General features: G+C 40.2%; 1 long non-coding RNA gene across 1 annotated transcript in view; it reads left to right on the top strand.

Annotated features, from left to right (window-relative positions):
* The window catches only part of LOC138702115 (uncharacterized), a 115,958-nt gene extending 108,136 nt beyond the window's left edge, over positions 1-7,822 (top strand). The window contains exon 6 of the long non-coding RNA XR_011332788.1: positions 6,636-7,822. This is a non-coding gene — a long non-coding RNA (uncharacterized lncRNA). The remainder of the gene's footprint in view (positions 1-6,635) is intronic.
* Positions 7,823-15,952: the final 8,130 nt, after the last annotated feature.

The following is a 15,952-nucleotide window of genomic DNA, read 5'->3' as shown; positions in this document are numbered from 1 at the left end:
AAGAATTAGGTCAGTGGGGAATACAGGGCCGCATCCCGTTCCTCGGTATGGCCATTATTTCCGGAATTAGAGACTCAAATATTTTAGGTACCCAAAAATTGGGGCTAGAAAAAAGTGCGCCGGATTTGCTGGATTTTTGCGGTGATTACTAGGGATGATGTGGGGATGCTACAGTTAAAAGGGCGGGCCTCTGAGTCGCTTCGTTCTCCTTGTGTAGAAAAAAGTCTGTTTTGGAAGGTCAAAATGACCATTTTTTGAAATTTTGCCGGCCTCTCCCGTCCACACGCGCGGGCATAGAGAGTTGTCCTTTATACTGAAGATAGAATTCGAGGAGCTGTATTCAACGCACTCATCGTAATTTTTGTAACTACACGTGCAGCGGAGTTATGGCGGCTAGAATGTCGGCGGAATAGTGGTTTAAACCCTTCCCCTTTTTTTCTCGAAAATCAGAAAGTGTTCGCGATTGCCATTTTGATGCTATCGTGTAAGAATTAGGTCAGTGGGGAATACAGGGCCGCATCCCGTTCCTCGGTATGGCCATTATTTCCGGAATTAGAGACTCAAATATTTTAGGTACCCAAAAATTGGGGCTAGAAAAAAGTGCGCCGGATTTGCTGGATTTTTGCGGTGATTACTAGGGATGATGTGGGGATGCTACAGTTAAAAGGGCGGGCCTCTGAGTCGCTTCGTTCTCCTTGTGTAGAAAAAAGTCTGTTTTGGAAGGTCAAAATGACCATTTTTTGAAATTTTGCCGGCCTCTCCCGTCCACACGCGCGGGCATAGAGAGTTGTCCTTTATACTGAAGATAGAATTCGAGGAGCTGTATTCAACGCACTCATCGTCATTTTTGTAACTATACGTGCAGCGGAGTTATGGCGGCTAGAATGTCGGCGGAATAGTGGTTTAAACCCTTCCCCTTTTTTTCTCGAAAATCAGAAAGTGTTCGCGATTGCCATTTTGATGCTATCGTGTAAGAATTAGGTCAGTGGGGAATACAGGGCCGCATCCCGTTCCTCGGTATGGCCATTATTTCCGGAATTAGAGACTCAAATATTTTAGGTACCCAAAAATTGGGGCTAGAAAAAAGTGCGCCGGATTTGCTGGATTTTTGCGGTGATTACTAGGGATGATGTGGGGATGCTACAGTTAAAAGGGCGGGCCTCTGAGTCGCTTCGTTCTCCTTGTGTAGAAAAAAGTCTGTTTTGGAAGGTCAAAATGACCATTTTTTGAAATTTTGCCGGCCTCTCCCGTCCACACGCGCGGGCATAGAGAGTTGTCCTTTATACTGAAGATAGAATTCGAGGAGCTGTATTCAACGCACTCATCGTCATTTTTGTAACTACACGTGCAGCGGAGTTATGGCGGCTAGAATGTCGGCGGAATAGTGGTTTAAACCCTTCCCCTTTTTTTCTCGAAAATCAGAAAGTGTTCGCGATTGCCATTTTGATGCTATCGTGTAAGAATTAGGTCAGTGAGGAATACAGGGCCGCATCCCGTTCCTCGTTATGGCCATTATTTCCGGAATTAGGGACTCAAATATTTTAGGTACCCAAAAATTGGGGCTAGAAAAAAGTGCGCCGGATTTGCTGGATTTTTGCGGTGATTACTAGGGATGATGGGGGGATGCTACAGTTAAAAGGGCGGGCCTCTGAGTCGCTTCGTTCTCCTTGTGTAGAAAAAAGTCTGTTTTGGAAGGTCAAAATGACCATTTTTTGAAATTTTGCCGGCCTCTCCCGTCCACACGCGCGGGCATAGAGAGTTGTCCTTTATACTGAAGATAGAATTCGAGGAGCTGTATTCAACGCACTCATCGTCATTTTTGTAACTACACGTGCAGCGGAGTTATGGCGGCTAGAATGTCGGCGGAATAGTGGTTTTAAACCCTTCCCCTTTTTTTCTCGAAAATCAGAAAGTGTTCGCGATTGCCATTTTGATACTATCGTGTAAGAATTAGGTCAGTGGGGAATACAGGGCCGCATCCCGTTCCTCGGTATGGCCATTATTTCCGGAATTAGAGACTCAAATATTTTAGGTACCCAAAAATTGGGGCTAGAAAAAAGTGCGCCGGATTTGCTGGATTTTTGCGGTGATTACTAGGGATGATGTGGGGATGCTACAGTTAAAAGGGCGGGCCTCTGAGTCGCTTCGTTCTCCTTGTGTAGAAAAAAGTCTGTTTTGGAAGGTCAAAATGACCATTTTTTGAAATTTTGCCGGCCTCTCCCGTCCACACGCGAGGGCATAGAGAGTTGTCCTTTATATTGAAGATAGAATTCGAGGAGCTGTATTCAACGCACTCATCGTCATTTTTGTAACTACACGTGCAGCGGAGTTATGGCGGCTAGAATGTCGGCGGAATAGTGGTTTAAACCCTTCCCCTTTTTTTCTCGAAAATCAGAAAGTGTTCGCGATTGCCATATTGATGCTATCGTGTAAGAATTAGGTCAGTGGGGAACACAGGGCCGCATCCCGTTCCTCGGTATGGCCATTATTTCCGGAATTAGAGACTCAAATATTTTAGGTACCCAAAAATTGGGGCTAGAAAAAAGTGCGCCGGATTTGCTGGATTTTTGCGGTGATTACTAGGGATGATGTGGGGATGCTACAGTTAAAAGGGCGGGCCTCTGAGTCGCTTCGTTCTCCTTGTGTAGAAAAAAGTCTGTTTTGGAAGGTCAAAATGACCATTTTTTGAAATTTTGCCGGCCTCTCCCGTCCACACGCGCGGGCATAGAGAGTTGTCCTTTATACTGAAGATAGAATTCGAGGAGCTGTATTCAACGCACTCATCGTCATTTTTGTAACTACACGTGCAGCGGAGTTATGGCGGCTAGAATGTCGGCGGAATAGTGGTTCCCCTTTTTTTTCTCGAAAATCAGAAAGTGTTCGCGATTGCCATTTTGATGCTATCGTGTAAGAATTAGGTCAGTGGGGAATACAGGGCCGCATCCCGTTCCTCGGTATGGCCATTATTTCCGGAATTAGAGACTCAAATATTTTAGGTACCCAAAAATTGGAGCTAGAAAAAAGTGCGCCGGATTTGCTGGATTTTTGCGGTGATTACTAGGGATGATGTGGGGATGCTACAGTTAAAAGGGCGGGCCTCTGAGTCGCTTCGTTCTCCTTGTGTAGAAAAAAGTCTGTTTTGGAAGGTCAAAATGACCATTTTTTGAAATTTTGCCGGCCTCTCCCGTCCACACGCGCGGGCATAGAGAGTTGTCCTTTATACTGAAGATAGAATTCGAGGAGCTGTATTCAACGCACTCATCGTCATTTTTGTAACTACACGTGCAGCGGAGTTATGGCGGCTAGAATGTCGGCGGAATAGTGGTTTAAACCCTTCCCCTTTTTTTCTCGAAAATCAGAAAGTGTTCGCGATTGCCATTTTGATGCTATCGTGTAAGAATTAGGTCAGTGGGGAATACAGGGCCGCATCCCGTTCCTCGGTATGGCCATTATTTCCGGAATTAGAGACTCAAATATTTTAGGTACCCAAAAATTGGGGCTAGAAAAAAGTGCGCCGGATTTGCTGGATTTTTGCGGTGATTACTAGGGATGATGTGGGGATGCTACAGTTAAAAGGGCGGGCCTCTGAGTCGCTTCGTTCTCCTTGTGTAGAAAAAAGTCTGTTTTGGAAGGTCAAAATGACCATTTTTTGAAATTTTGCCGGCCTCTCCCGTCCACACGCGCGGGCATAGAGAGTTGTCCTTTATACTGAAAATAGAATTCGAGGAGCTGTATTCAACGCACTCATCGTCATTTTTGTAACTACACGTGCAGCGGAGTTATGGCGGCTAGAATGTCGGCTAGATTTTCTCGAAAATCAGAAAGTGTTCGCGATTGCCATTTTGATGCTATCGTGTAAGAATTAGGTCAGTGGGGAATACAGGGCCGCATCCCGTTCCTCGGTATGGCCATTATTTCCGGAATTAGAGACTCAAATATTTTAGGTACCCAAAAATTGGGGCTAGAAAAAAGTGCGCCGGATTTGCTGGATTTTTGCGGTGATTACTAGGGATGATGTGGGGATGCTACAGTTAAAAGGGCGGGCCTCTGAGTCGCTTCGTTCTCCTTGTGTAGAAAAAAGTCTGTTTTGGAAGGTCAAAATGACCATTTTTTGAAATTTTGCCGGCCTCTCCCGTCCACACGCGAAGGCAGAGAGAGTTGTCCTTTATACTGAAGATAGAATTCGAGGAGCTGTATTCAACGCACTCATCGTCATTTTTGTAACTACACGTGCAGCGGAGTTATGGCGGCTAGAATGTCGGCGGAATAGTGGTTTATTTTAGGTACCCAAAAATTGGGGCTAGAAAAAAGTGCGCCGGATTTGGTGGATTTTTGCGGTGATTACTAGGGATGATGTGGGGATGCTACAGTTAAAAGGGCGGGCCTCTGAGTCGCTTCGTTCTCCTTGTGTAGAAAAAAGTCTGTTTTGGAAGGTCAAAATGACCATTTTTTGAAATTTTGCCGTTCTCTCCCGTCCACACGCGCGGGCATAGAGAGTTGTCCTTTATACTGAAGATAGAATTCGAGGAGCTGTATTCAACGCACTCATCGTCATTTTTGTAACTACACGTGCAGCGGAGTTATGGCGGCTAGAATGTCGGCGGAATAGTGGTTTAAATAAACCCTTCCCCTTTTTTTCTCGAAAATCAGAAAGTGTTCGCGATTGCCATTTTGATGCTATCGTGTAAGAATTAGGTCAGTGGGGAATACAGGGCCGCATCCCGTTCCTCGGTATGGCCATTTTTTCCGGAATTAGAGACTCAAATATTTTAGGTACCCAAAAATTGGGGCTAGAAAAAAGTGCGCCGGATTTGCTGGATTTTTGCGGTGATTACTAGGGATGATGTGGGGATGCTACAGTTAAAAGGGCGGGCCTCTGAGTCGCTTCGTTCTCCTTGTGTAGAAAAAAGTCTGTTTTGGAAGGTCAAAATGACATTTTTTGAAATTTTGCCGGCCTCTCCCGTCCACACGCGAGGGCATAGAGAGTTGTCCTTTATACTGAAGATAGAATTCGAGGAGCTGTATTCAACGCACTCATCGTCATTTTTGTAACTACACGTGCAGCGGAGTTATGGCGGCTAGAATGTCGGCGGAATAGTGGTTTAAACCCTTCCCCTTTTTTTCTCGAAAATCAGAAAGTGTTCGCGATTGCCATTTTGATGCTATCGTGTAAGAATTAGGTCAGTGGGGAATACAGGGCCGCATCCCGTTCCTCGGTATGGCCATTATTTCCGGAATTAGAGACTCAAATATTTTAGGTACCCAAAAATAGTGGTTTAAACTCTTCTCCCTCCGGAAATAATGGCCATATAGTGGAACGGGATGTATTATTTTATTCTCCCTTGACTTACTTCGGACACGATATCATGAAGATGGGAATCTTGAACACAAACTGATTATAGAGAAAAAATACCAAGGCCTTTAAACTTCTATTGCGCCTACATTCTCGTCGTCATATCTCCGTTGTATGTGTATTGAGAAGAAAGCTGATAAATGAGGCGAATAGATCTCCACGATCTCTATATGTAGTATAAATGACAACTCTCTGTCACCAGGCATATGGACGGTAGCGGCCGATATATTATAAAAGAATGGTCATTTTGACCTACCAAAAGAGAATTTTCGATACACAATTAGAACGAACGGTCTCAAAGACTCGCCCTTTTCACTGTAGCATGCCTATATGTTTGTTTACTAATATTCACGAATAAAATCGAGCACAACCGTTGCAGTTTTTGTAGGCCTGTGCTCTTCTTTGTGCGTTTTTTATCCTTTGCAGTGAGAGAATTCTTCTTGAGACTGATTGTTTTTTGGCAATTAGCGTTTTTTTTGTCTCATCTGGAAGCTCCTTTCTTTTAGTCTTTAAAAGATATATAAATTTTAATCATTATGTAAATAGTTTCATAATTATTTGGACATTTATTGTGGTAATAAACGCATTGTCTGTTTCTCCTATTTCACATTTTCTGACATTAATTATCATCCTTGCAACCTACAAAATGTAGATTTCAAATTGGGCAAAAGACTTCATTGAGATACGAAGTCGAAGTTCAGAATTGTGGCTATGTTGCAAAGTGAAATTATTATTTTGAATTGAATGTAATTATTTAATTCCATGATTATAGTGATACAAAATAAGTCCACAAGAATTTCACATAAAAAAGTTCAGATTTTCAATGATGAATACCAGAGATTTTGGAAGTTATTTGCTTCCGTAATAGTGAAACATGACTCCCTCTGAATGTATTTTATGCCAAATAGTTTTCCTTGAACCTATCCATGTTCATTTCTAGAATTTCATTGCGAAAACGGAAGTAACAATGGCAGAACGATCAGCGAATTTTTCATGTGGGAGTAATGCAGTTGCTATTTCAGGTCATTGCTGATTGTAGATGAAAGTAAAGAAAATGTAAGGTTTATCATGCTTTGAACAAAAGACATAGCATCTTGGTATAGCTGCTGCATGTTTCGTGAACTACCCTGAAATGTAGAAGGCAGAATCACTTTTTCCCACTAAGAGATCTTGCTGAGGTACCCAAAAATTGCTTTTTCTTGTTTATGTGTTTCATGTCTTTGTTGCATTGTTGACTTCAAACATAGAGATATTGCAGCTATAACATCGCTTATGTTTGCAGGCTGATTCCTCGGGTAGATGGTAGTAGCTGCTGGATTGCCTCACAGTGATGTTTCGTTCTTGTCGCAGACTGGTGTGATCATATTTGCAGCACTGTCCTCGTGACATGATACAGCTGGACACGTTAAGAGTTGCAATGTGAGGAGAAGTCAAGGTTGAAAGAGTGAGTGGTTTAGTTAAATAATACAAGCTTATTTCATGAAATGTATTAAACACTTTAATTGCACTGTAAATACTTTGTATGTGTGTGTATGTATGTATATGTATAAAGGAATACAGGAGAAATAATTCTTAACAATATGAGACATACTGTATACTGTATAAATGCTAATTTCATTGTCAATGATTTTCAGTACGGTATCCAATATCTTACAAGTGTTAATATGAGGCTCATAATATAAAATGTTTGACGTCATTAGGTCTAGTATTTCGTAAAGAGAAGGTGTTTAAGGAATAGATTATGGAGATCCAATGTGTAATGAATAACCTTCAGTATTTGGAAAAGTGGAAACGTGGCTTTAGAATAATCTGTCGGGAATGTTATCAAGGTCACTGCAAACCATTGTTTTTAAAATTAGGTATATTTTATTTACTTTTAATTGTAAGGAATGGAAAAGATAAATATTTAATAAATAATACTCATAGTTATAATACCAGGATAAATGAAGACATAAGAAATATATTTTATCATATTAGTATATGTGAAAAGAATTGATCACTTAAATTTTGTAACAGTTTACCTCTTAATATGGGATGTTTGCCTGATAATGTGTTTAAAATTAAAATTAAGTCTATTTTAACAAAGCAATGTTTGTATAATGTTGATATTTTTTAAATACACATTTGAATATAAATGTTTGACTATGCCTGTATACTTTGTGTTGGATCAGACCGCTGTGACCCTTTTCTATAACTGGTTTTTTGGATGGGGTTTATTATAGCATCATAAAACTAAGCATAATAAGATGCATATCACTAAAAATACGACATTTTATTGTGATCATTTTAATGAACTTACAGTAACATTGATATTGATGAATGAACATTGCATCGTACTCTCTTGCTTGAAAATATTCTAAATGCAGTTTTTAATTTACAGAAAAATTACATTATAGAACCTTGTTTGAAAGAGTGTAATTCACATTAGATTTTGTTTGACAAATAATATAACAAAATACAGTACTGAAACCTGTTTGAAAAATATTTGCTCTCAATACACTCTAGTCACACCCAGGTCACTCTTAACTCACTCTCATGTTAATCCTAAACACTTGCAAGTCACTCAAAAATCACTCTTAAGTCACTTTCGATTCACTATCGAGTCGATCTTAAGTCACACCTAAGTTTTTCCCGCTTCAGTCTTAAGTCACTCCCAATCACTCTCGGCTCCCTCAAAAGTTACTACCAAGTCATTCTCGATTTTCACAAGAGTCACTCTCGATATACTTCATAGTCAATCTCGATTCACTCCGAAGTCAGTGCCTAGTCACTCCCAAATCTTTATAAGTCACTCTCAAATCAATCTTAAAACACTCCCAAGTCATACCCGAGTCATTCTGAAGTCACTCTCGAGTCAGTACTAAGCCAATTTTAAAACTCTCATAAATCACTATCATCAAACACATGACTCTCGATTCTCTCTCAATTCACACCTAAGTCACTATTAAGTCACTCGATTTGCTCCCGAGTCACTCTTCATTCACTCCAAAGTCAATTCGATTCACTCAGAAATCATTTCCAAATGAATCTTACAACACTCTCAAGTCACACTCTAATCACTCAAGTCAGTCTTGATTCACTCTTAAATCACTCTCGAATCACACTCAAATCAGTCTCAAATCACTCTTGCCAGCCCTAAGTCAATGTTAAACACTCCCAAGTCACTCAAAAAATCACTCATCACTTACTCAAGAGTCATTATTCGATAAACCTCGATTTACATCCTAGTCATTCCCAAGACACCTAATTCACTCTTATATCACTCGCCATTCACTCCTAAGACAACCGATTCACTCTTGTCACTCCCTATTCACTCCCAAGACACCCAATTCAGTATTGTGTCACTCCAAATTCAATCTTGTGTCACTCACAATTCACTCTTGCGTCACTCCATATTCACTCTTGTGACACCCTATTCACTCCCGAGCCACCCAATTCACTCTTGTCAATCCCTATTCACTCCCGAGACACCCAATTCATTCTTGTCACAAGCTATTCACTCCCGAGACACCCAATTAACTCTAGTCACTTCCTATTCACTCCCGAGACAACCAATTCGTTCTTGTGTCAATCCCAATTCAGTCTTGTGTCATTCCCAATTCAGTCATGTGTCACTCCCAATTCAGTCTTGTGTCATTCCCAATTCAGTCTTGTGTCACTCCCAATTCAGTCTTGTGTCATTCCCAATTCAGTCTTGTGTCACTCCCAATTCAGTCTTGTGTCACTCCCAATTCAGTCTTGTGTCATTCCCAATTCAGTCTTGTGTCACTCCCAATTCAGTCTTGTGTCACTCCCAATTCAATCTTGTATCACTACCTATTCACTCTCGTGGCGCGCCCTATTCATTCCCGAGACACCAATTCACTCTTGTCGCAACCTATTCACTCCCGAGACACCCAATGAACTCTTGTCACACCCCATTCACTCCTGAACACCCGAATCACTCTTGTCACTCTATTCACTCCCGAAACATTCAATTCACTCTTTTTTATGAAAAAATATATAAAAACATAAATATAAATTGAAAAAGGTCCCAAACCCCGGGTTCCGGTTCCCAAACTCCGGGTTCCGGTTTCCAAACTCGTAAGTATTCCATCCATAATTGGATCACATATGTAATCCACGTATTTGGATCACATATGTAATCCATCCATAATTGGATTACGTATGTAATCCACACAGATTTGGATTACGTATGTAATTCATCTATAATTGGATTACACATGTAATCCATCCATAATTGGATTATATATGTAATCCACACAGATTAGGATTACGTATGTAATCCATCTATACTTGGATCACATATGTAACCCATCCATATTTGGATTACATATGTAATCCATCCATAATTGGATTACACCGTATGTAATCCATCCATAATTGGATTACATATGTAATCCATCCATTATTGGATTACATATGTAATCCATCTATACTTCGAGTGCACATGTAATCCATCCATAATTGGATTACACATGTAATCCATCCATAATTGGATTACACATGTAATCCATCCATAATTGAATTACACATGCAATCCACACAGATTAGGATTACGTATGTAATCCGTCTATACTTGGATCACATATGTAACCCATCCATATTTGGATTATGCATGTAATCCATTAATAATTGGAATACATATGTAACCCATCCATATTTGGATTACATATGTAATCCACACAGATTTGGATGTCATATGCAATCCAGCCATAATTGGATTACACATTGTAATGCACATGTAATCCATCCATAATTGGATTACATATGTAATCCACACAGATTAGGATTACGTTTGTAATCCATCTATACTTGGAATGCACATATAATCCATCCATAATTGGATGGCATATGTAATCCACACAGGTTAGGATTACGTATGTAATCCATCTATACTTGGATTACACATGTAATGAATCCATAATTGAATTACACATGTAATCCATCCATAATTGGATTACATATGTAATCCATAAAGATTAGGATTACGTATGTAATCCATCTATACTTGGATTGCACATGTAATCCATCCATAATTGGATTACATATTAAATCCACTAAGATTTGGATTACGTATGTAATCCATCCATAATTGGATCACATATGTAATCCACGTATTTGGATCACATATGTAATCCATCCATATTTGGATTACATATGTAATCCACACAGATTTGGATGTCATATGTAATCCATCCATAATTGGATTACACATGTTTTCACACAGATTTGGATTACATACGTAATCCATCCATAATTGGATCACATATGTAATCCATCCATAATTGGATTACACAAGTATTCCATACAGATTTGAATTACATACGTAATCCATCCATAATTGGATCACATATTTAATCCACGTATTTGGATCACATATGTAATCCATCCATAATCGGATTACGTATGTAATCTACACAGATTCGGATTACGTATGTAATCCCAATCTCCGGGTAGGGATCTAAACTCCGGGTTGCGGTTCCCAAACTCGGGGCAGCGTTTCAAAACTCCGGGTTCCAGATCCCAAACTCCGGATTCCGGTTCGCAAACTCCAGGTTCAGATCCCAAACTCTGGGTTCCGGTTCCTAAACTCCGGGTTTTGGGTACCCAAAACTCAGGGTATGGTTCTAAAACCCGGGTTCCGGTTTCCAAACTCCTGGCAGGATTCCAAACTCCGGGGTCCAGTTCCCAAACTCCGGGAATAATTCCAAAACTCCGGGATCCCAAGCTCCGGATTCCGGTCCCAAAATCCGGGTTCTGGGTCTCTTACTCCGGTAGGGTTCCAAACTCCGGGTTCATGTTCTCAAACTCCGGGCAGGGTTCCAAAACTCCGGGTTCAGGGTCCCAAACTCCGGAACCAAATGGTCCCCAAATTTCGGGTCCCGGTTCACAAACTCCTGGTAGGGTTTCCAAGTTTCCGGGTTCCAGGTCCCAAAACTCCGGGTTCCGGTCCCCAAACTCTCTCGCTTCCGGATTCCAAACTCCGGGTTCCAGTTCCCAAACTCCGGGTTCCTGTTCCCAAACACCGGGTATGGATTACAAAACTCCGGGTTTCGGGTCCCAAAACTCCGGGTTCAGCTTCCCAAACTCCGGGATCCGGATTCCAGGCTCCAGTTCCCAAACTCCGGGTTCCGGTACCAAAACTCCGAGTTCCGGTACCCAAACTCCGGGTTCCGGATTCCAAACTCCGGTTTCCAGTTCCCAAACTCCGGATATAAATCCAAACCCCGGGTTCCGGTCCCCAAATTCCGAGTTCTTGTTCCCAAACTCCGGGTTCCGGATACAAAACTTCGGGTTCCAGTTCCTAAACTCCGGATAGGAATCCAAACTCCGGGTTCATGCGCAGGGTTCCAAAACTCCGGGTCCCAAACTTCGGGCTCTGGGTCCCAAACTCCGGGTTCCGGTTCCCAAACTCCGGGTAGGGTTTCCAAGTTTCATGGACCCAGGTCACAAAACTCCGGGTTCTGGTCCCCAAACTCCGGGTTCCTGTCCGCAAACACAGGTATCCGGTTCCCAAACTCCGTGTATGGATTCCAAAACTCCGGGTTCCGGGTACCAAAATCCGGGTTCCAAAACTCCGGGTTCCTGTCCCAAAACTCCGGGTTCCGCTTCCCAAACTCCGGTTTCCGGATTCCAAACTCGGTCTACAGTTCCAAACTCCATATATGGATCCAAACTCCGGGTTCCGGTCTCCAAAACTCCGGGTTCCGGGTCCCAAAACTCCGGGTTCCGGGTTAAATCCCCAAACTCCGGGTTCCTGTTCCCAAACTCCGGGTTCCGGTCCCCAAACTCCGGGTTCCGGTCCCAAAACTCCGGGTTCCGGGCCCCAAACTCCGGGTTCCTGTTACCAAACTCTCGTTTCCGGTCCCCCAAACTCCGGGTTGCGAATCCCGAAACTCCGTGTTCTGGGTACCGAAACTCCGGGTTCCGGGTCCCAAAACTCCGAGTTCCGGGTCCCAAAACTCCGGGTTCCTGATTCCAAACTCCGGTTTCCAGTTCCCAAACTCCGGGTTCCTGTCCCCAAACTCCGGGTTCCTGTTCCTAAACTCCGGGTTACAGTTACCAAACTGCGCAGGGTTCCAAAACTCCGGGTCCCGGGTCCCAAACTTCGGGCTCTGGGTCCCAAACTCCGGGTTCCGGTTCCCAAATTCCGGGTAGGGTTTCCAAGTTTCCGGGATCAAGGTCAAAACTCCTGGTTCCGGTCCCCAAACTCCGTGTTCCAGTTCCCAAAACCCCGGGTTCCTGTTCGCAAACACAGGTATCTGTTTCCCAAACTCCGTGTATGGATTCCAAAACTCCGGGTTCCGGGAACCAAAACTCCGAGTTCCGGGTCCCAAAACTCCGGGTTCCGCTCCCTAAACTCCGGTTTCCGGATTCCAAACTCTGGCTACAGTTCCAAACTCCGTATATGGATCCAAACTCCGGGTTCCGGTCTCCCAAACTCCGGGTTTCGGGTCCCAAAACTCCGGGTTCCAGCCATCAAACTCCGGGTTGCAGCCCCTAAACTCCGGCTTCCTGTTCCCAAACTCCGGGTTCTGGGTCCCGAAACTCCGGGTTCCGGGTCCCGAAACTCCGGGTTCCTGTTCCCAAACTCCGGGTTCCGGTCCCCAAAATTCCGGGTTCCGAGTCCCAAAACTCCGGGTTCCGGGTCCCAAAACTCCGGTTTCCGGTCCCAAAACTCCGGGTTCAGGGTCCCAAAACTCCGGGTTGCGGATCCCAAAACTCCGGGTTCCGGTCCCAAAACTCCGGGTTCCGGTCCCAAAACTCCGGTTTCCAGCTCCCAAACTCCGGGTTACGGCCCAAACTCCGGGTTCATGTCCCCAAACTCCGGGTTCCGGTTCCCAAACTCCGGGTGACTGTTCCCAAACTCCGGGTTCCGGTTCCCAAACTCCGGGATCCGTTCCCAAAACTCCGGGTTCCGGTCCCAAAACTCCGGGTTCCTATTTCCAAACTCTGGGTCCAAAACTCCAGGTTCCGTTTCCCAATCTCCGGGTCCTGTTCCCTAAATCAGGGTACCAAACATCGGGTTTCGGGTCCCAAACGTTCGGTAGGTTCCTGTCATAAACTCAGGGTTGCTGGTCCTAAACTAAAAAAAAATTCAAAAGAAATTTGAAAAAATCAAAAAAGATTAAAAAAAAGCAATTTTCAAAAAATAATTCAAAACAAGTTTTAATAAAATATTTTTTAAAAAGTTTAAAAAAAATTCGCAAAAAAATGTTTACAAAAATAATATAAAACGATTGTCGAATTATCAAAAAATTTTAAATGAAAAGAATTTCGAAACGAAACGAAAAAAAACATGACACAAAAATTCATAAAATAATATAAAAAAAAAAGAATTTTGGAAAATATGAAAAAAAATATTTTTTCAAGAAAAGTAAAAAACAATTTCAAATGAATTTCACGAAATAAATGTTTCGAAAATAAATACGAAAAAAATTTAAAAAATTAAAAATATTCAAAAATAAATTTAAAAAAGTAAAAAAAAAAAAATTAAGAAAAAATTTTAAAATTGAAATTCTTGTTAAAATTTCTTTCAAATTTTTTTGAAATTTTATTTGAAATGTATTTTCAAAAATTTTTTTGAAAATTTTAATAATAAGATTTTTTTTTGAAAATTTGACAATTTTTTTGAAACATTGTTTAAAGAAATAATTGAATTTTCAATATATTTTATTTTAAAAATAAATTTTGAAAAAAAAAGTTAAAAGAAAATTTAATGACAATTTTAAAAAGATTTTTTAAAAATAAAGAAAAATTCGAAAAAACTGGAATAAAGATACTTTCAGAAATAGGAAATCATGATAAGTTCTATGCATTTGAACAACCCACAATACACCACGAGGCTAGGTTTTTCATCACACATGTTGACATAAAATCCTAACATCTGAAGATGATACAATAAAAGTATCGAAAACGTTAATGTAAACTAATAACATAAAGATAAGCAAAGAAGGAAAATAAAATTGTTAGCCAATAAAACTTTCAAAAATATTTTCAAATAAGAATTATAATTTTCAAAATTTTTTTGAAAATTTGTTTTCTTCTTTTTTGTTTTTGAAAACATTCTTTTTCAAAATCATAAAAATAAAAAAAAATTAAATATTTTCAAAAAAAATTCATAACAAAATTTAAAAAAAATAAGAAGAGAAATTAAAAAAAATAAAAAAAATATTTAAAAAAATAAGTTTAAAAATTTTAGAAAAAAAAATAAAGTTAAAAAAAAATTTTTCAGAAAAAAATTTGAAAATTAAAATTCTTTTTTTTGCTAACATTTTTGAAAGCATTTTTTTAATTCGTTTTCGAAATTTTTTTGTAAATTTTTAAATAATTATTTTAAAATTGTTATAAAATTTTTTTAAAATCATTTTTCCAAGTTTATTTTTAAAATAAAATATTTTGAAAATTTCATACTTTTTTAAATTTTTTGAAAATTGTTGACAATTTTTTTATTTACTATTTTTGTAAAATTTATTTGAAAAAATAATTTATGAAAAATCGCGAAATTTTCAAGAACTCTTAAATACTAAAATTTTCAAAAAAATATTTTCAAAAAAAAATTTTTTCAAAACATTTAAAAAAACAAAATTTCAAAAAAAATTTGAAACAAATTTTAAAAATAATTTCAACTTTGAAAATGTATTCTCAAATTTTTTTTCAAATATATTTTCGAATTTTTTAAAATTGTTTTCATTTTTTCTTTTAAATTTCGTTTTTTAAATTTTCTTGAAGATGGGATATACATTTTTTTAATTTTCCAAAATCCTTTTTTTTTAATTATTTTATATTTTTGTTTAATTTTTTTAGTTTCTCTTCGAAATTTTTTATTCAAAATTTTTTGAAAATTTTTTTGACTATTTTTTTATATTTTTTGAACAATAATTTTGAAAACTTTTTTTTGAAAATATTCTTTTAATTAATGTTTTAAATTATTTTTTTGAAAATTGCTTCTTGGAAATGGTTTTGATTTTTGTTTTTTTTTTATTTTATTTGTTTACGACCCGCAAGCCTGAGTTTATGACAGGAACCCGCACTTTGGGTTACGAACCCAACGTTTAGGACCCGAAACCCGGTGATTGGAACCCTGATTTTGGGAACAGGACCCGGAGATTGGGAAACGGAACCTGGAGTTTTGGACCCGGTGGTCTGAAACCAGGTACAGGAGTTTGGGAAGCGGGAACCGGAGTTTGGGAAACGGGAACCGGAGTTTGGTAAGCGGGATGCGGAATTTGTAAAACCCATCCGGAGTTGCTGACCCAGAACCCGGAGTTTTGGAACCCTACACGGAGTTTTGGACCCGGATCCCGGAGTTTGCGTACCGGAAACCAGAGTTTTTTTAACCTGAACCCGCAGTTTGGGACCAGGGACCCGGATTTTTTAAACCGTAACCGGAGATTTGGACCCGGAACCCGGACTTTTGGACCTGGAACCCGGAGTTTGGTAACGGGAACCCGGAGTTTGGTAACGGGAACCCGGAGTCTGGAGTTTGGCCCCGGAACCCGGATTTTTGGAACCCTGCACGGGGCTTGAGAACCGGTACCCGGAGTTTGGGTACCGGAACCCGGAGTTTGGGACCCGGAACCCGGAGTTTTGGAA

The sequence above is a fragment of the Periplaneta americana genome, chromosome 6 (genome assembly GCF_040183065.1).
Source record: "Periplaneta americana isolate PAMFEO1 chromosome 6, P.americana_PAMFEO1_priV1, whole genome shotgun sequence".
Classification (NCBI taxonomy): Eukaryota; Metazoa; Arthropoda; class Insecta; order Blattodea; family Blattidae; genus Periplaneta; species Periplaneta americana.
The sequence above is the reverse complement of the archived record's forward strand: the minus strand, read 5'-3'. Positions and strand labels throughout refer to the sequence as shown.